Below are 15,758 nucleotides of genomic sequence, written 5' to 3'. Positions count from 1 at the left end.
TGTAAACGGTAGACCACCTGACACCTCAAATGAAAATGATTGGCTTTCCAGTTCGTTTTTTCTTTTTAGTTGTTTTTTTTTTTTAAGTTTTCTTCTTCTCTTGTGTTTAAATGACTGTGGTTACTGTCTTTATAATAGAAGCTTAAGCTAAAAAGCTTACAGCACCTAGTATTCCCAGGCAGTCTCCCATCCAAGTACTAACTAGGCCCAACTCTTCTTCGCTTCCGAGATCAGACGGGATCGGGCTTTCAAGGAGTGGTATGGCCGTAAGCGATCACTGCTGGCTGTAGAAGACTATTTCTATATACTCTTCTAAGAGTAATACTTGTTTTAGAGCTGCCTGTAAACGGTAGACCACCTGACACCTCAAATGAAAATGATTGGCTTTCCAGTTCGTTTTTTTTTTTTTTTTTGTCTGTTTTTTTTAAGTTTTCTTCTTCTCTTGTGTTTAAATGACTGTGGTTACTGTCTTTATAATAGAAACTTAAGCTAAAAAGCTTACAGCACCTAGTATTCCCAGGCAGTCTCTCATCCAAGTACTAACTAGGCCCAACTCTTCTTCGCTTCCGAGATCAGACGAGATCGGGCTTTCAAGGAGTGGTATGGCCGTAAGCGATCACTGCTGGCTGTAGAAGACTATTTCTATATACTCTTCTAAGAGTAATACTTGTTTTAGAGCTGCCTGTAAACGGTAGACCACCTGACACCTCAAATGAAAATGATTGGCTTTCCAGTTCGTTTTTTTTTTTTTTTTTGTCTGTTTTTTTTAAGTTTTCTTCTTCTCTTGTGTTTAAATGACTGTGGTTACTGTCTTTATAATAGAAACTTAAGCTAAAAAGCTTACAGCACCTAGTATTCCCAGGCAGTCTCTCATCCAAGTACTAACTAGGCCCAACTCTTCTTCGCTTCCGAGATCAGACGAGATCGGGCTTTCAAGGAGTGGTATGGCCGTAAGCGATCACTGCTGGCTGTAGAAGACTATTTCTATATACTCTTCTAAGAGTAATACTTGTTTTAGAGCTGCCTGTAAACGGTAGACCACCTGACACCTCAAATGAAAATGATTGGCTTTCCAGTTCGTTTTTTCTTTTTAGTTGTTTTTTTTTTTTAAGTTTTCTTCTTCTCTTGTGTTTAAATGACTGTGGTTACTGTCTTTATAATAGAAGCTTAAGCTAAAAAGCTTACAGCACCTAGTATTCCCAGGCAGTCTCCCATCCAAGTACTAACTAGGCCCAACTCTTCTTCGCTTCCGAGATCAGACGGGATCGGGCTTTCAAGGAGTGGTATGGCCGTAAGCGATCACTGCTGGCTGTAGAAGACTATTTCTATATACTCTTCTAAGAGTAATACTTGTTTTAGAGCTGCCTGTAAACGGTAGACCACCTGACACCTCAAATGAAAATGATTGGCTTTCCAGTTCGTTTTTTTTTTTTTTTTTGTCTGTTTTTTTTAAGTTTTCTTCTTCTCTTGTGTTTAAATGACTGTGGTTACTGTCTTTATAATAGAAACTTAAGCTAAAAAGCTTACAGCACCTAGTATTCCCAGGCAGTCTCTCATCCAAGTACTAACTAGGCCCAACTCTTCTTCGCTTCCGAGATCAGACGAGATCGGGCTTTCAAGGAGTGGTATGGCCGTAAGCGATCACTGCTGGCTGTAGAAGACTATTTCTATATACTCTTCTAAGAGTAATACTTGTTTTAGAGCTGCCTGTAAACGGTAGACCACCTGACACCTCAAATGAAAATGATTGGCTTTCCAGTTCGTTTTTTCTTTTTAGTTGTTTTTTTTTTTTAAGTTTTCTTCTTCTCTTGTGTTTAAATGACTGTGGTTACTGTCTTTATAATAGAAGCTTAAGCTAAAAAGCTTACAGCACCTAGTATTCCCAGGCAGTCTCCCATCCAAGTACTAACTAGGCCCAACTCTTCTTCGCTTCCGAGATCAGACGAGATCGGGCTTTCAAGGAGTGGTATGGCCGTAAGCAATCACTGCTGGCTGTAGAAGACTATTTCTATATACTCTTCTAAGAGTAATACTTGTTTTAGAGCTGCCTGTAAACGGTATACCACCTGACACCTCAAATGAAAATGATTGGCTTTCCAGTTCGTTTTTTTTTTGTTGTTGTTTTTTTTTTTTAAGTTTTCTTCTTCTCTTGTGTTTAAATGACTGTGGTTACTGTCTTTATAATAGAAACTTAAGCTAAAAAGCTTACAGCACCTAGTATTCCCAGGCAGTCTCCCATCCAAGTACTAACTAGGCCCAACTCTTCTTCGCTTCCGAGATCAGACGAGATCGGGCTTTCAAGGAGTGGTATGGCCGTAAGCGATCACTGCTGGCTGTAGAAGACTATTTCTATATACTCTTCTAAGAGTAATACTTGTTTTAGAGCTGCCTGTAAACGGTAGACCACCTGACACCTCAAATGAAAATGATTGGCTTTCCAGTTCGTTTTTTCTTTTTAGTTGTTTTTTTTTTTTAAGTTTTCTTCTTCTCTTGTGTTTAAATGACTGTGGTTACTGTCTTTATAATAGAAGCTTAAGCTAAAAAGCTTACAGCACCTAGTATTCCCAGGCAGTCTCCCATCCAAGTACTAACTAGGCCCAACTCTTCTTCGCTTCCGAGATCAGACGGGATCGGGCTTTCAAGGAGTGGTATGGCCGTAAGCGATCACTGCTGGCTGTAGAAGACTATTTCTATATACTCTTCTAAGAGTAATACTTGTTTTAGAGCTGCCTGTAAACGGTAGACCACCTGACACCTCAAATGAAAATGATTGGCTTTCCAGTTCGTTTTTTTTTTTTTTTTTGTCTGTTTTTTTTAAGTTTTCTTCTTCTCTTGTGTTTAAATGACTGTGGTTACTGTCTTTATAATAGAAACTTAAGCTAAAAAGCTTACAGCACCTAGTATTCCCAGGCAGTCTCTCATCCAAGTACTAACTAGGCCCAACTCTTCTTCGCTTCCGAGATCAGACGAGATCGGGCTTTCAAGGAGTGGTATGGCCGTAAGCGATCACTGCTGGCTGTAGAAGACTATTTCTATATACTCTTCTAAGAGTAATACTTGTTTTAGAGCTGCCTGTAAACGGTAGACCACCTGACACCTCAAATGAAAATGATTGGCTTTCCAGTTCGTTTTTTCTTTTTAGTTGTTTTTTTTTTTTAAGTTTTCTTCTTCTCTTGTGTTTAAATGACTGTGGTTACTGTCTTTATAATAGAAGCTTAAGCTAAAAAGCTTACAGCACCTAGTATTCCCAGGCAGTCTCCCATCCAAGTACTAACTAGGCCCAACTCTTCTTCGCTTCCGAGATCAGACGAGATCGGGCTTTCAAGGAGTGGTATGGCCGTAAGCAATCACTGCTGGCTGTAGAAGACTATTTCTATATACTCTTCTAAGAGTAATACTTGTTTTAGAGCTGCCTGTAAACGGTATACCACCTGACACCTCAAATGAAAATGATTGGCTTTCCAGTTCGTTTTTTTTTTGTTGTTGTTTTTTTTTTTTAAGTTTTCTTCTTCTCTTGTGTTTAAATGACTGTGGTTACTGTCTTTATAATAGAAACTTAAGCTAAAAAGCTTACAGCACCTAGTATTCCCAGGCAGTCTCCCATCCAAGTACTAACTAGGCCCAACTCTTCTTCGCTTCCGAGATCAGACGAGATCGGGCTTTCAAGGAGTGGTATGGCCGTAAGCGATCACTGCTGGCTGTAGAAGACTATTTCTATATACTCTTCTAAGAGTAATACTTGTTTTAGAGCTGCCTGTAAACGGTAGACCACCTGACACCTCAAATGAAAATGATTGGCTTTCCAGTTCGTTTTTTCTTTTTAGTTGTTTTTTTTTTTTAAGTTTTCTTCTTCTCTTGTGTTTAAATGACTGTGGTTACTGTCTTTATAATAGAAGCTTAAGCTAAAAAGCTTACAGCACCTAGTATTCCCAGGCAGTCTCCCATCCAAGTACTAACTAGGCCCAACTCTTCTTCGCTTCCGAGATCAGACGGGATCGGGCTTTCAAGGAGTGGTATGGCCGTAAGCGATCACTGCTGGCTGTAGAAGACTATTTCTATATACTCTTCTAAGAGTAATACTTGTTTTAGAGCTGCCTGTAAACGGTAGACCACCTGACACCTCAAATGAAAATGATTGGCTTTCCAGTTCGTTTTTTTTTTTTTTTTTGTCTGTTTTTTTTAAGTTTTCTTCTTCTCTTGTGTTTAAATGACTGTGGTTACTGTCTTTATAATAGAAACTTAAGCTAAAAAGCTTACAGCACCTAGTATTCCCAGGCAGTCTCTCATCCAAGTACTAACTAGGCCCAACTCTTCTTCGCTTCCGAGATCAGACGAGATCGGGCTTTCAAGGAGTGGTATGGCCGTAAGCGATCACTGCTGGCTGTAGAAGACTATTTCTATATACTCTTCTAAGAGTAATACTTGTTTTAGAGCTGCCTGTAAACGGTAGACCACCTGACACCTCAAATGAAAATGATTGGCTTTCCAGTTCGTTTTTTCTTTTTAGTTGTTTTTTTTTTTTAAGTTTTCTTCTTCTCTTGTGTTTAAATGACTGTGGTTACTGTCTTTATAATAGAAGCTTAAGCTAAAAAGCTTACAGCACCTAGTATTCCCAGGCAGTCTCCCATCCAAGTACTAACTAGGCCCAACTCTTCTTCGCTTCCGAGATCAGACGAGATCGGGCTTTCAAGGAGTGGTATGGCCGTAAGCGATCACTGCTGGCTGTAGAAGACTATTTCTATATACTCTTCTAAGAGTAATACTTGTTTTAGAGCTGCCTGTAAACGGTATACCACCTGACACCTCAAATGAAAATGATTGGCTTTCCAGTTCGTTTTTTTTTTGTTGTTGTTTTTTTTTTTTAAGTTTTCTTCTTCTCTTGTGTTTAAATGACTGTGGTTACTGTCTTTATAATAGAAACTTAAGCTAAAAAGCTTACAGCACCTAGTATTCCCAGGCAGTCTCCCATCCAAGTACTAACTAGGCCCAACTCTTCTTCGCTTCCGAGATCAGACGAGATCGGGCTTTCAAGGAGTGGTATGGCCGTAAGCGATCACTGCTGGCTGTAGAAGACTATTTCTATATACTCTTCTAAGAGTAATACTTGTTTTAGAGCTGCCTGTAAACGGTAGACCACCTGACACCTCAAATGAAAATGATTGGCTTTCCAGTTCGTTTTTTCTTTTTAGTTGTTTTTTTTTTTTAAGTTTTCTTCTTCTCTTGTGTTTAAATGACTGTGGTTACTGTCTTTATAATAGAAGCTTAAGCTAAAAAGCTTACAGCACCTAGTATTCCCAGGCAGTCTCCCATCCAAGTACTAACTAGGCCCAACTCTTCTTCGCTTCCGAGATCAGACGGGATCGGGCTTTCAAGGAGTGGTATGGCCGTAAGCGATCACTGCTGGCTGTAGAAGACTATTTCTATATACTCTTCTAAGAGTAATACTTGTTTTAGAGCTGCCTGTAAACGGTAGACCACCTGACACCTCAAATGAAAATGATTGGCTTTCCAGTTCGTTTTTTTTTTTTTTTTTGTCTGTTTTTTTTAAGTTTTCTTCTTCTCTTGTGTTTAAATGACTGTGGTTACTGTCTTTATAATAGAAACTTAAGCTAAAAAGCTTACAGCACCTAGTATTCCCAGGCAGTCTCTCATCCAAGTACTAACTAGGCCCAACTCTTCTTCGCTTCCGAGATCAGACGAGATCGGGCTTTCAAGGAGTGGTATGGCCGTAAGCGATCACTGCTGGCTGTAGAAGACTATTTCTATATACTCTTCTAAGAGTAATACTTGTTTTAGAGCTGCCTGTAAACGGTAGACCACCTGACACCTCAAATGAAAATGATTGGCTTTCCAGTTCGTTTTTTTTTTTTTTTGTTTTGTTTTTTTTAAGTTTTCTTCTTCTCTTGTGTTTAAATGACTGTGGTTACTGTCTTTATAATAGAAGCTTAAGCTAAAAAGCTTACAGCACCTAGTATTCCCAGGCAGTCTCCCATCCAAGTACTAACTAGGCCCAACTCTTCTTCGCTTCCGAGATCAGACGAGATCGGGCTTTCAAGGAGTGGTATGGCCGTAAGCGATCACTGCTGGCTGTAGAAGACTATTTCTATATACTCTTCTAAGAGTAATACTTGTTTTAGAGCTGCCTGTAAACGGTATACCACCTGACACCTCAAATGAAAATGATTGGCTTTCCAGTTCGTTTTTTTTTTGTTGTTGTTTTTTTTTTTTAAGTTTTCTTCTTCTCTTGTGTTTAAATGACTGTGGTTACTGTCTTTATAATAGAAACTTAAGCTAAAAAGCTTACAGCACCTAGTATTCCCAGGCAGTCTCCCATCCAAGTACTAACTAGGCCCAACTCTTCTTCGCTTCCGAGATCAGACGAGATCGGGCTTTCAAGGAGTGGTATGGCCGTAAGCGATCACTGCTGGCTGTAGAAGACTATTTCTATATACTCTTCTAAGAGTAATACTTGTTTTAGAGCTGCCTGTAAACGGTAGACCACCTGACACCTCAAATGAAAATGATTGACTTTCCAGTTCGTTTTTTTTTTTTTTTAAGTTTTCTTCTTCTCTTGTGTTTAAATGACTGTGGTTACTGTCTTTATAATAGAAACTTAAGCTAAAAAGCTTACAGCACCTAGTATTCCCAGGCAGTCTCCCATCCAAGTACTAACTAGGCCCAACTCTTCTTCGCTTCCGAGATCAGACGAGATCGGGCTTTCAAGGAGTGGTATGGCCGTAAGCGATCACTGCTGGCTGTAGAAGACTATTTCTATATACTCTTCTAAGAGTAATACTTGTTTTAGAGCTGCCTGTAAACGGTAGACCACCTGACACCTCAAATGAAAATGATTGGCTTTCCAGTTCGTTTTTTCTTTTTAGTTGTTTTTTTTTTTTAAGTTTTCTTCTTCTCTTGTGTTTAAATGACTGTGGTTACTGTCTTTATAATAGAAGCTTAAGCTAAAAAGCTTACAGCACCTAGTATTCCCAGGCAGTCTCCCATCCAAGTACTAACTAGGCCCAACTCTTCTTCGCTTCCGAGATCAGACGGGATCGGGCTTTCAAGGAGTGGTATGGCCGTAAGCGATCACTGCTGGCTGTAGAAGACTATTTCTATATACTCTTCTAAGAGTAATACTTGTTTTAGAGCTGCCTGTAAACGGTAGACCACCTGACACCTCAAATGAAAATGATTGGCTTTCCAGTTCGTTTTTTTTTTTTTTTTTGTCTGTTTTTTTTAAGTTTTCTTCTTCTCTTGTGTTTAAATGACTGTGGTTACTGTCTTTATAATAGAAACTTAAGCTAAAAAGCTTACAGCACCTAGTATTCCCAGGCAGTCTCTCATCCAAGTACTAACTAGGCCCAACTCTTCTTCGCTTCCGAGATCAGACGAGATCGGGCTTTCAAGGAGTGGTATGGCCGTAAGCGATCACTGCTGGCTGTAGAAGACTATTTCTATATACTCTTCTAAGAGTAATACTTGTTTTAGAGCTGCCTGTAAACGGTAGACCACCTGACACCTCAAATGAAAATGATTGGCTTTCCAGTTCGTTTTTTCTTTTTAGTTGTTTTTTTTTTTAAGTTTTCTTCTTCTCTTGTGTTTAAATGACTGTGGTTACTGTCTTTATAATAGAAGCTTAAGCTAAAAAGCTTACAGCACCTAGTATTCCCAGGCAGTCTCCCATCCAAGTACTAACTAGGCCCAAGTCTTCTTCGCTTCCGAGATCAGACGGGATCGGGCTTTCAAGGAGTGGTATGGCCGTAAGCGATCACTGCTGGCTGTAGAAGACTATTTCTATATACTCTTCTAAGAGTAATACTTGTTTTAGAGCTGCCTGTAAACGGTAGACCACCTGACACCTCAAATGAAAATGATTGGCTTTCCAGTTCGTTTTTTTTTTTTTTTTTTGTCTGTTTTTTTTAAGTTTTCTTCTTCTCTTGTGTTTAAATGACTGTGGTTACTGTCTTTATAATAGAAACTTAAGCTAAAAAGCTTACAGCACCTAGTATTCCCAGGCAGTCTCTCATCCAAGTACTAACTAGGCCCAACTCTTCTTCGCTTCCGAGATCAGACGAGATCGGGCTTTCAAGGAGTGGTATGGCCGTAAGCGATCACTGCTGGCTGTAGAAGACTATTTCTATATACTCTTCTAAGAGTAATACTTGTTTTAGAGCTGCCTGTAAACGGTAGACCACCTGACACCTCAAATGAAAATGATTGGCTTTCCAGTTCGTTTTTTTTTTTTTTTTTTGTCTGTTTTTTTTAAGTTTTCTTCTTCTCTTGTGTTTAAATGACTGTGGTTACTGTCTTTATAATAGAAACTTAAGCTAAAAAGCTTACAGCACCTAGTATTCCCAGGCAGTCTCTCATCCAAGTACTAACTAGGCCCAACTCTTCTTCGCTTCCGAGATCAGACGAGATCGGGCTTTCAAGGAGTGGTATGGCCGTAAGCGATCACTGCTGGCTGTAGAAGACTATTTCTATATACTCTTCTAAGAGTAATACTTGTTTTAGAGCTGCCTGTAAACGGTAGACCACCTGACACCTCAAATGAAAATGATTGGCTTTCCAGTTCGTTTTTTCTTTTTAGTTGTTTTTTTTTTTAAGTTTTCTTCTTCTCTTGTGTTTAAATGACTGTGGTTACTGTCTTTATAATAGAAGCTTAAGCTAAAAAGCTTACAGCACCTAGTATTCCCAGGCAGTCTCCCATCCAAGTACTAACTAGGCCCAACTCTTCTTCGCTTCCGAGATCAGACGGGATCGGGCTTTCAAGGAGTGGTATGGCCGTAAGCGATCACTGCTGGCTGTAGAAGACTATTTCTATATACTCTTCTAAGAGTAATACTTGTTTTAGAGCTGCCTGTAAACGGTAGACCACCTGACACCTCAAATGAAAATGATTGGCTTTCCAGTTCGTTTTTTTTTTTTTTTTTGTCTGTTTTTTTTAAGTTTTCTTCTTCTCTTGTGTTTAAATGACTGTGGTTACTGTCTTTATAATAGAAACTTAAGCTAAAAAGCTTACAGCACCTAGTATTCCCAGGCAGTCTCTCATCCAAGTACTAACTAGGCCCAACTCTTCTTCGCTTCCGAGATCAGACGAGATCGGGCTTTCAAGGAGTGGTATGGCCGTAAGCGATCACTGCTGGCTGTAGAAGACTATTTCTATATACTCTTCTAAGAGTAATACTTGTTTTAGAGCTGCCTGTAAACGGTATACCACCTGACACCTCAAATGAAAATGATTGGCTTTCCAGTTCGTTTTTTTTTTGTTGTTGTTTTTTTTTTTTAAGTTTTCTTCTTCTCTTGTGTTTAAATGACTGTGGTTACTGTCTTTATAATAGAAACTTAAGCTAAAAAGCTTACAGCACCTAGTATTCCCAGGCAGTCTCCCATCCAAGTACTAACTAGGCCCAACTCTTCTTCGCTTCCGAGATCAGACGAGATCGGGCTTTCAAGGAGTGGTATGGCCGTAAGCGATCACTGCTGGCTGTAGAAGACTATTTCTATATACTCTTCTAAGAGTAATACTTGTTTTAGAGCTGCCTGTAAACGGTAGACCACCTGACACCTCAAATGAAAATGATTGACTTTCCAGTTCGTTTTTTTTTTTTTTTAAGTTTTCTTCTTCTCTTGTGTTTAAATGACTGTGGTTACTGTCTTTATAATAGAAACTTAAGCTAAAAAGCTTACAGCACCTAGTATTCCCAGGCAGTCTCCCATCCAAGTACTAACTAGGCCCAACTCTTCTTCGCTTCCGAGATCAGACGAGATCGGGCTTTCAAGGAGTGGTATGGCCGTAAGCGATCACTGCTGGCTGTAGAAGACTATTTCTATATACTCTTCTAAGAGTAATACTTGTTTTAGAGCTGCCTGTAAACGGTAGACCACCTGACACCTCAAATGAAAATGATTGGCTTTCCAGTTCGTTTTTTCTTTTTAGTTGTTTTTTTTTTTTAAGTTTTCTTCTTCTCTTGTGTTTAAATGACTGTGGTTACTGTCTTTATAATAGAAGCTTAAGCTAAAAAGCTTACAGCACCTAGTATTCCCAGGCAGTCTCCCATCCAAGTACTAACTAGGCCCAACTCTTCTTCGCTTCCGAGATCAGACGGGATCGGGCTTTCAAGGAGTGGTATGGCCGTAAGCGATCACTGCTGGCTGTAGAAGACTATTTCTATATACTCTTCTAAGAGTAATACTTGTTTTAGAGCTGCCTGTAAACGGTAGACCACCTGACACCTCAAATGAAAATGATTGGCTTTCCAGTTCGTTTTTTTTTTTTTTTTTTGTCTGTTTTTTTTAAGTTTTCTTCTTCTCTTGTGTTTAAATGACTGTGGTTACTGTCTTTATAATAGAAACTTAAGCTAAAAAGCTTACAGCACCTAGTATTCCCAGGCAGTCTCTCATCCAAGTACTAACTAGGCCCAACTCTTCTTCGCTTCCGAGATCAGACGAGATCGGGCTTTCAAGGAGTGGTATGGCCGTAAGCGATCACTGCTGGCTGTAGAAGACTATTTCTATATACTCTTCTAAGAGTAATACTTGTTTTAGAGCTGCCTGTAAACGGTAGACCACCTGACACCTCAAATGAAAATGATTGGCTTTCCAGTTCGTTTTTTCTTTTTAGTTGTTTTTTTTTTTTAAGTTTTCTTCTTCTCTTGTGTTTAAATGACTGTGGTTACTGTCTTTATAATAGAAGCTTAAGCTAAAAAGCTTACAGCACCTAGTATTCCCAGGCAGTCTCCCATCCAAGTACTAACTAGGCCCAAGTCTTCTTCGCTTCCGAGATCAGACGGGATCGGGCTTTCAAGGAGTGGTATGGCCGTAAGCGATCACTGCTGGCTGTAGAAGACTATTTCTATATACTCTTCTAAGAGTAATACTTGTTTTAGAGCTGCCTGTAAACGGTAGACCACCTGACACCTCAAATGAAAATGATTGGCTTTCCAGTTCGTTTTTTTTTTTTTTTTTGTCTGTTTTTTTTAAGTTTTCTTCTTCTCTTGTGTTTAAATGACTGTGGTTACTGTCTTTATAATAGAAACTTAAGCTAAAAAGCTTACAGCACCTAGTATTCCCAGGCAGTCTCTCATCCAAGTACTAACTAGGCCCAACTCTTCTTCGCTTCCGAGATCAGACGAGATCGGGCTTTCAAGGAGTGGTATGGCCGTAAGCGATCACTGCTGGCTGTAGAAGACTATTTCTATATACTCTTCTAAGAGTAATACTTGTTTTAGAGCTGCCTGTAAACGGTAGACCACCTGACACCTCAAATGAAAATGATTGGCTTTCCAGTTCGTTTTTTTTTTTTTTTTTTGTCTGTTTTTTTTAAGTTTTCTTCTTCTCTTGTGTTTAAATGACTGTGGTTACTGTCTTTATAATAGAAACTTAAGCTAAAAAGCTTACAGCACCTAGTATTCCCAGGCAGTCTCTCATCCAAGTACTAACTAGGCCCAACTCTTCTTCGCTTCCGAGATCAGACGAGATCGGGCTTTCAAGGAGTGGTATGGCCGTAAGCGATCACTGCTGGCTGTAGAAGACTATTTCTATATACTCTTCTAAGAGTAATACTTGTTTTAGAGCTGCCTGTAAACGGTAGACCACCTGACACCTCAAATGAAAATGATTGGCTTTCCAGTTCGTTTTTTCTTTTTAGTTGTTTTTTTTTTTTAAGTTTTCTTCTTCTCTTGTGTTTAAATGACTGTGGTTACTGTCTTTATAATAGAAGCTTAAGCTAAAAAGCTTACAGCACCTAGTATTCCCAGGCAGTCTCCCATCCAAGTACTAACTAGGCCCAACTCTTCTTCGCTTCCGAGATCAGACGGGATCGGGCTTTCAAGGAGTGGTATGGCCGTAAGCGATCACTGCTGGCTGTAGAAGACTATTTCTATATACTCTTCTAAGAGTAATACTTGTTTTAGAGCTGCCTGTAAACGGTAGACCACCTGACACCTCAAATGAAAATGATTGGCTTTCCAGTTCGTTTTTTTTTTTTTTTTTTGTCTGTTTTTTTTAAGTTTTCTTCTTCTCTTGTGTTTAAATGACTGTGGTTACTGTCTTTATAATAGAAACTTAAGCTAAAAAGCTTACAGCACCTAGTATTCCCAGGCAGTCTCTCATCCAAGTACTAACTAGGCCCAACTCTTCTTCGCTTCCGAGATCAGACGAGATCGGGCTTTCAAGGAGTGGTATGGCCGTAAGCGATCACTGCTGGCTGTAGAAGACTATTTCTATATACTCTTCTAAGAGTAATACTTGTTTTAGAGCTGCCTGTAAACGGTAGACCACCTGACACCTCAAATGAAAATGATTGGCTTTCCAGTTCGTTTTTTCTTTTTAGTTGTTTTTTTTTTTTAAGTTTTCTTCTTCTCTTGTGTTTAAATGACTGTGGTTACTGTCTTTATAATAGAAGCTTAAGCTAAAAAGCTTACAGCACCTAGTATTCCCAGGCAGTCTCCCATCCAAGTACTAACTAGGCCCAACTCTTCTTCACTTCCGAGATCAGACGGGATCGGGCTTTCAAGGAGTGGTATGGCCGTAAGCGATCACTGCTGGCTGTAGAAGACTATTTCTATATACTCTTCTAAGAGTAATACTTGTTTTAGAGCTGCCTGTAAACGGTAGACCACCTGACACCTCAAATGAAAATGATTGGCTTTCCAGTTCGTTTTTTTTTTTTGTAGTTTTCTTCTTCTCTTGTGTTTAAATGACTGTGGTTACTGTCTTTATAATAGAAGCTTAAGCTAAAAAGCTTACAGCACCTAGTATTCCCAGGCAGTCTCCCATCCAAGTACTAACTAGGCCCAACTCTTCTTCGCTTCCGAGATCAGACGGGATCGGGCTTTCAAGGAGTGGTATGGCCGTAAGCGATCACTGCTGGCTGTAGAAGACTATTTCTATATACTCTTCTAAGAGTAATACTTGTTTTAGAGCTGCCTGTAAACGGTAGACCACCTGACACCTCAAATGAAAATGATTGGCTTTCCAGTTCGTTTTTTTTTTTTTTTTTTTTTGTTTTTTTTAAGTTTTCTTCTTCTCTTGTGTTTAAATGACTGTGGTTACTGTCTTTATAATAGAAGCTTAAGCTAAAAAGCTTACAGCACCTAGTATTCCCAGGCAGTCTCCCATCCAAGTACTAACTAGGCCCAACTCTTCTTCGCTTCCGAGATCAGACGAGATCGGGCTTTCAAGGAGTGGTATGGCCGTAAGCGATCACTGCTGGCTGTAGAAGACTATTTCTATATACTCTTCTAAGAGTAATACTTGTTTTAGAGCTGCCTGTAAACGGTAGACCACCTGACACCTCAAATGAAAATGATTGACTTTCCAGTTCGTTTTTTTTTTTTTTTAAGTTTTCTTCTTCTCTTGTGTTTAAATGACTGTGGTTACTGTCTTTATAATAGAAACTTAAGCTAAAAAGCTTACAGCACCTAGTATTCCCAGGCAGTCTCCCATCCAAGTACTAACTAGGCCCAACTCTTCTTCGCTTCCGAGATCAGACGAGATCGGGCTTTCAAGGAGTGGTATGGCCGTAAGCGATCACTGCTGGCTGTAGAAGACTATTTCTATATACTCTTCTAAGAGTAATACTTGTTTTAGAGCTGCCTGTAAACGGTAGACCACCTGACACCTCAAATGAAAATGATTGGCTTTCCAGTTCGTTTTTTCTTTTTAGTTGTTTTTTTTTTTTAAGTTTTCTTCTTCTCTTGTGTTTAAATGACTGTGGTTACTGTCTTTATAATAGAAGCTTAAGCTAAAAAGCTTACAGCACCTAGTATTCCCAGGCAGTCTCCCATCCAAGTACTAACTAGGCCCAACTCTTCTTCGCTTCCGAGATCAGACGGGATCGGGCTTTCAAGGAGTGGTATGGCCGTAAGCGATCACTGCTGGCTGTAGAAGACTATTTCTATATACTCTTCTAAGAGTAATACTTGTTTTAGAGCTGCCTGTAAACGGTAGACCACCTGACACCTCAAATGAAAATGATTGGCTTTCCAGTTCGTTTTTTTTTTTTTTTTTTGTCTGTTTTTTTTAAGTTTTCTTCTTCTCTTGTGTTTAAATGACTGTGGTTACTGTCTTTATAATAGAAACTTAAGCTAAAAAGCTTACAGCACCTAGTATTCCCAGGCAGTCTCTCATCCAAGTACTAACTAGGCCCAACTCTTCTTCGCTTCCGAGATCAGACGAGATCGGGCTTTCAAGGAGTGGTATGGCCGTAAGCGATCACTGCTGGCTGTAGAAGACTATTTCTATATACTCTTCTAAGAGTAATACTTGTTTTAGAGCTGCCTGTAAACGGTAGACCACCTGACACCTCAAATGAAAATGATTGGCTTTCCAGTTCGTTTTTTTTTTTTTTTTTTTTGTTTTTTTTAAGTTTTCTTCTTCTCTTGTGTTTAAATGACTGTGGTTACTGTCTTTATAATAGAAGCTTAAGCTAAAAAGCTTACAGCACCTAGTATTCCCAGGCAGTCTCCCATCCAAGTACTAACTAGGCCCAACTCTTCTTCGCTTCCGAGATCAGACGAGATCGGGCTTTCAAGGAGTGGTATGGCCGTAAGCGATCACTGCTGGCTGTAGAAGACTATTTCTATATACTCTTCTAAGAGTAATACTTGTTTTAGAGCTGCCTGTAAACGGTATACCACCTGACACCTCAAATGAAAATGATTGGCTTTCCAGTTCGTTTTTTTTTTGTTGTTGTTTTTTTTTTTTAAGTTTTCTTCTTCTCTTGTGTTTAAATGACTGTGGTTACTGTCTTTATAATAGAAACTTAAGCTAAAAAGCTTACAGCACCTAGTATTCCCAGGCAGTCTCCCATCCAAGTACTAACTAGGCCCAACTCTTCTTCGCTTCCGAGATCAGACGAGATCGGGCTTTCAAGGAGTGGTATGGCCGTAAGCGATCACTGCTGGCTGTAGAAGACTATTTCTATATACTCTTCTAAGAGTAATACTTGTTTTAGAGCTGCCTGTAAACGGTAGACCACCTGACACCTCAAATGAAAATGATTGGCTTTCCAGTTCGTTTTTTCTTTTTAGTTGTTTTTTTTTTTTAAGTTTTCTTCTTCTCTTGTGTTTAAATGACTGTGGTTACTGTCTTTATAATAGAAGCTTAAGCTAAAAAGCTTACAGCACCTAGTATTCCCAGGCAGTCTCCCATCCAAGTACTAACTAGGCCCAACTCTTCTTCACTTCCGAGATCAGACGGGATCGGGCTTTCAAGGAGTGGTATGGCCGTAAGCGATCACTGCTGGCTGTAGAAGACTATTTCTATATACTCTTCTAAGAGTAATACTTGTTTTAGAGCTGCCTGTAAACGGTAGACCACCTGACACCTCAAATGAAAATGATTGGCTTTCCAGTTCGTTTTTTTTTTTTGTAGTTTTCTTCTTCTCTTGTGTTTAAATGACTGTGGTTACTGTCTTTATAATAGAAGCTTAAGCTAAAAAGCTTACAGCACCTAGTATTCCCAGGCAGTCTCCCATCCAAGTACTAACTAGGCCCAACTCTTCTTCGCTTCCGAGATCAGACGGGATCGGGCTTTCAAGGAGTGGTATGGCCGTAAGCGATCACTGCTGGCTGTAGAAGACTATTTCTATATACTCTTCTAAGAGTAATACTTGTTTTAGAGCTGCCTGTAAACGGTAGACCACCTGACACCTCAAATGAAAATGATTGGCTTTCCAGTTCGTTTTTTTTTTTTTTTTTTTGTTTTTTTTAAGTTTTCTTCTTCTCTTGTGTTTAAATGACTGTGGTTACTGT

General features: G+C 39.3%; 31 non-coding genes and 15 pseudogenes across 31 annotated transcripts; all 46 read right to left on the bottom strand.

The window, feature by feature from the left end:
- Positions 1-153: 153 nt before the first annotated feature.
- Positions 154-272, bottom strand: LOC136698784 (5S ribosomal RNA). The gene has a single exon (XR_010803354.1). It is a non-coding gene; the product is annotated as a 5S ribosomal RNA (ribosomal RNA).
- A 223-nt stretch (positions 273-495) lies between these two features.
- LOC136698454 (5S ribosomal RNA) lies at positions 496-614 on the bottom strand (annotated as a pseudogene).
- Positions 615-837: 223 nt separating this feature from the next.
- Positions 838-956, bottom strand: LOC136698453 (5S ribosomal RNA; annotated as a pseudogene).
- Positions 957-1,178: 222 nt separating this feature from the next.
- On the bottom strand, positions 1,179-1,297 carry LOC136698783 (5S ribosomal RNA). Its single transcript, XR_010803353.1, has one exon. It is a non-coding gene; the product is annotated as a 5S ribosomal RNA (ribosomal RNA).
- Positions 1,298-1,520: 223 nt separating this feature from the next.
- Positions 1,521-1,639, bottom strand: LOC136698451 (5S ribosomal RNA; annotated as a pseudogene).
- A 222-nt stretch (positions 1,640-1,861) lies between these two features.
- Positions 1,862-1,980, bottom strand: LOC136698100 (5S ribosomal RNA). Its single transcript, XR_010802872.1, has one exon. It is a non-coding gene; the product is annotated as a 5S ribosomal RNA (ribosomal RNA).
- Positions 1,981-2,202: 222 nt separating this feature from the next.
- Positions 2,203-2,321, bottom strand: LOC136698098 (5S ribosomal RNA). Its single transcript, XR_010802870.1, has one exon. It is a non-coding gene; the product is annotated as a 5S ribosomal RNA (ribosomal RNA).
- A 222-nt stretch (positions 2,322-2,543) lies between these two features.
- On the bottom strand, positions 2,544-2,662 carry LOC136698782 (5S ribosomal RNA). The gene has a single exon (XR_010803352.1). It is a non-coding gene; the product is annotated as a 5S ribosomal RNA (ribosomal RNA).
- Positions 2,663-2,885: 223 nt separating this feature from the next.
- On the bottom strand, positions 2,886-3,004 carry LOC136698450 (5S ribosomal RNA; annotated as a pseudogene).
- A 222-nt stretch (positions 3,005-3,226) lies between these two features.
- On the bottom strand, positions 3,227-3,345 carry LOC136698097 (5S ribosomal RNA). The gene has a single exon (XR_010802869.1). It is a non-coding gene; the product is annotated as a 5S ribosomal RNA (ribosomal RNA).
- Positions 3,346-3,567: 222 nt separating this feature from the next.
- On the bottom strand, positions 3,568-3,686 carry LOC136698096 (5S ribosomal RNA). The gene has a single exon (XR_010802868.1). It is a non-coding gene; the product is annotated as a 5S ribosomal RNA (ribosomal RNA).
- Positions 3,687-3,908: 222 nt separating this feature from the next.
- Positions 3,909-4,027, bottom strand: LOC136698781 (5S ribosomal RNA). The gene has a single exon (XR_010803351.1). It is a non-coding gene; the product is annotated as a 5S ribosomal RNA (ribosomal RNA).
- Positions 4,028-4,250: 223 nt separating this feature from the next.
- Positions 4,251-4,369, bottom strand: LOC136698448 (5S ribosomal RNA; annotated as a pseudogene).
- Positions 4,370-4,591: 222 nt separating this feature from the next.
- LOC136698095 (5S ribosomal RNA) lies at positions 4,592-4,710 on the bottom strand. Its single transcript, XR_010802867.1, has one exon. It is a non-coding gene; the product is annotated as a 5S ribosomal RNA (ribosomal RNA).
- Positions 4,711-4,932: 222 nt separating this feature from the next.
- Positions 4,933-5,051, bottom strand: LOC136698093 (5S ribosomal RNA). The gene has a single exon (XR_010802866.1). It is a non-coding gene; the product is annotated as a 5S ribosomal RNA (ribosomal RNA).
- A 222-nt stretch (positions 5,052-5,273) lies between these two features.
- LOC136698780 (5S ribosomal RNA) lies at positions 5,274-5,392 on the bottom strand. The gene has a single exon (XR_010803350.1). It is a non-coding gene; the product is annotated as a 5S ribosomal RNA (ribosomal RNA).
- Positions 5,393-5,615: 223 nt separating this feature from the next.
- LOC136698447 (5S ribosomal RNA) lies at positions 5,616-5,734 on the bottom strand (annotated as a pseudogene).
- A 222-nt stretch (positions 5,735-5,956) lies between these two features.
- On the bottom strand, positions 5,957-6,075 carry LOC136698092 (5S ribosomal RNA). Its single transcript, XR_010802865.1, has one exon. It is a non-coding gene; the product is annotated as a 5S ribosomal RNA (ribosomal RNA).
- Positions 6,076-6,297: 222 nt separating this feature from the next.
- On the bottom strand, positions 6,298-6,416 carry LOC136698091 (5S ribosomal RNA). The gene has a single exon (XR_010802864.1). It is a non-coding gene; the product is annotated as a 5S ribosomal RNA (ribosomal RNA).
- A 208-nt stretch (positions 6,417-6,624) lies between these two features.
- On the bottom strand, positions 6,625-6,743 carry LOC136698090 (5S ribosomal RNA). Its single transcript, XR_010802863.1, has one exon. It is a non-coding gene; the product is annotated as a 5S ribosomal RNA (ribosomal RNA).
- Positions 6,744-6,965: 222 nt separating this feature from the next.
- Positions 6,966-7,084, bottom strand: LOC136698779 (5S ribosomal RNA). The gene has a single exon (XR_010803349.1). It is a non-coding gene; the product is annotated as a 5S ribosomal RNA (ribosomal RNA).
- A 223-nt stretch (positions 7,085-7,307) lies between these two features.
- On the bottom strand, positions 7,308-7,426 carry LOC136698446 (5S ribosomal RNA; annotated as a pseudogene).
- A 221-nt stretch (positions 7,427-7,647) lies between these two features.
- On the bottom strand, positions 7,648-7,766 carry LOC136698335 (5S ribosomal RNA). The gene has a single exon (XR_010803099.1). It is a non-coding gene; the product is annotated as a 5S ribosomal RNA (ribosomal RNA).
- Positions 7,767-7,990: 224 nt separating this feature from the next.
- Positions 7,991-8,109, bottom strand: LOC136698445 (5S ribosomal RNA; annotated as a pseudogene).
- A 224-nt stretch (positions 8,110-8,333) lies between these two features.
- Positions 8,334-8,452, bottom strand: LOC136698444 (5S ribosomal RNA; annotated as a pseudogene).
- A 221-nt stretch (positions 8,453-8,673) lies between these two features.
- On the bottom strand, positions 8,674-8,792 carry LOC136698778 (5S ribosomal RNA). Its single transcript, XR_010803348.1, has one exon. It is a non-coding gene; the product is annotated as a 5S ribosomal RNA (ribosomal RNA).
- Positions 8,793-9,015: 223 nt separating this feature from the next.
- Positions 9,016-9,134, bottom strand: LOC136698443 (5S ribosomal RNA; annotated as a pseudogene).
- Positions 9,135-9,356: 222 nt separating this feature from the next.
- On the bottom strand, positions 9,357-9,475 carry LOC136698089 (5S ribosomal RNA). Its single transcript, XR_010802862.1, has one exon. It is a non-coding gene; the product is annotated as a 5S ribosomal RNA (ribosomal RNA).
- A 208-nt stretch (positions 9,476-9,683) lies between these two features.
- Positions 9,684-9,802, bottom strand: LOC136698088 (5S ribosomal RNA). The gene has a single exon (XR_010802861.1). It is a non-coding gene; the product is annotated as a 5S ribosomal RNA (ribosomal RNA).
- Positions 9,803-10,024: 222 nt separating this feature from the next.
- On the bottom strand, positions 10,025-10,143 carry LOC136698777 (5S ribosomal RNA). Its single transcript, XR_010803347.1, has one exon. It is a non-coding gene; the product is annotated as a 5S ribosomal RNA (ribosomal RNA).
- A 224-nt stretch (positions 10,144-10,367) lies between these two features.
- Positions 10,368-10,486, bottom strand: LOC136698442 (5S ribosomal RNA; annotated as a pseudogene).
- Positions 10,487-10,708: 222 nt separating this feature from the next.
- Positions 10,709-10,827, bottom strand: LOC136698334 (5S ribosomal RNA). The gene has a single exon (XR_010803098.1). It is a non-coding gene; the product is annotated as a 5S ribosomal RNA (ribosomal RNA).
- Positions 10,828-11,050: 223 nt separating this feature from the next.
- LOC136698441 (5S ribosomal RNA) lies at positions 11,051-11,169 on the bottom strand (annotated as a pseudogene).
- A 224-nt stretch (positions 11,170-11,393) lies between these two features.
- Positions 11,394-11,512, bottom strand: LOC136698440 (5S ribosomal RNA; annotated as a pseudogene).
- A 222-nt stretch (positions 11,513-11,734) lies between these two features.
- On the bottom strand, positions 11,735-11,853 carry LOC136698776 (5S ribosomal RNA). The gene has a single exon (XR_010803346.1). It is a non-coding gene; the product is annotated as a 5S ribosomal RNA (ribosomal RNA).
- Positions 11,854-12,077: 224 nt separating this feature from the next.
- LOC136698439 (5S ribosomal RNA) lies at positions 12,078-12,196 on the bottom strand (annotated as a pseudogene).
- Positions 12,197-12,418: 222 nt separating this feature from the next.
- On the bottom strand, positions 12,419-12,537 carry LOC136698052 (5S ribosomal RNA). Its single transcript, XR_010802826.1, has one exon. It is a non-coding gene; the product is annotated as a 5S ribosomal RNA (ribosomal RNA).
- Positions 12,538-12,743: 206 nt separating this feature from the next.
- On the bottom strand, positions 12,744-12,862 carry LOC136698774 (5S ribosomal RNA). Its single transcript, XR_010803344.1, has one exon. It is a non-coding gene; the product is annotated as a 5S ribosomal RNA (ribosomal RNA).
- Positions 12,863-13,085: 223 nt separating this feature from the next.
- LOC136698086 (5S ribosomal RNA) lies at positions 13,086-13,204 on the bottom strand. Its single transcript, XR_010802859.1, has one exon. It is a non-coding gene; the product is annotated as a 5S ribosomal RNA (ribosomal RNA).
- A 208-nt stretch (positions 13,205-13,412) lies between these two features.
- On the bottom strand, positions 13,413-13,531 carry LOC136698085 (5S ribosomal RNA). The gene has a single exon (XR_010802858.1). It is a non-coding gene; the product is annotated as a 5S ribosomal RNA (ribosomal RNA).
- Positions 13,532-13,753: 222 nt separating this feature from the next.
- On the bottom strand, positions 13,754-13,872 carry LOC136698773 (5S ribosomal RNA). Its single transcript, XR_010803343.1, has one exon. It is a non-coding gene; the product is annotated as a 5S ribosomal RNA (ribosomal RNA).
- A 224-nt stretch (positions 13,873-14,096) lies between these two features.
- Positions 14,097-14,215, bottom strand: LOC136698437 (5S ribosomal RNA; annotated as a pseudogene).
- Positions 14,216-14,437: 222 nt separating this feature from the next.
- Positions 14,438-14,556, bottom strand: LOC136698084 (5S ribosomal RNA). Its single transcript, XR_010802857.1, has one exon. It is a non-coding gene; the product is annotated as a 5S ribosomal RNA (ribosomal RNA).
- A 222-nt stretch (positions 14,557-14,778) lies between these two features.
- Positions 14,779-14,897, bottom strand: LOC136698083 (5S ribosomal RNA). The gene has a single exon (XR_010802856.1). It is a non-coding gene; the product is annotated as a 5S ribosomal RNA (ribosomal RNA).
- Positions 14,898-15,119: 222 nt separating this feature from the next.
- LOC136698040 (5S ribosomal RNA) lies at positions 15,120-15,238 on the bottom strand. Its single transcript, XR_010802815.1, has one exon. It is a non-coding gene; the product is annotated as a 5S ribosomal RNA (ribosomal RNA).
- Positions 15,239-15,444: 206 nt separating this feature from the next.
- LOC136698772 (5S ribosomal RNA) lies at positions 15,445-15,563 on the bottom strand. Its single transcript, XR_010803342.1, has one exon. It is a non-coding gene; the product is annotated as a 5S ribosomal RNA (ribosomal RNA).
- Between the last annotated feature and the right edge of the window lie 195 nt (positions 15,564-15,758).

Source organism: Hoplias malabaricus, chromosome 5 (assembly GCF_029633855.1).
Source record: "Hoplias malabaricus isolate fHopMal1 chromosome 5, fHopMal1.hap1, whole genome shotgun sequence".
Classification (NCBI taxonomy): domain Eukaryota; kingdom Metazoa; phylum Chordata; class Actinopteri; order Characiformes; family Erythrinidae; genus Hoplias; species Hoplias malabaricus.
Note: the sequence above shows the minus strand (reverse complement) of the source record. Positions and strands in the feature narration are given on the sequence as shown.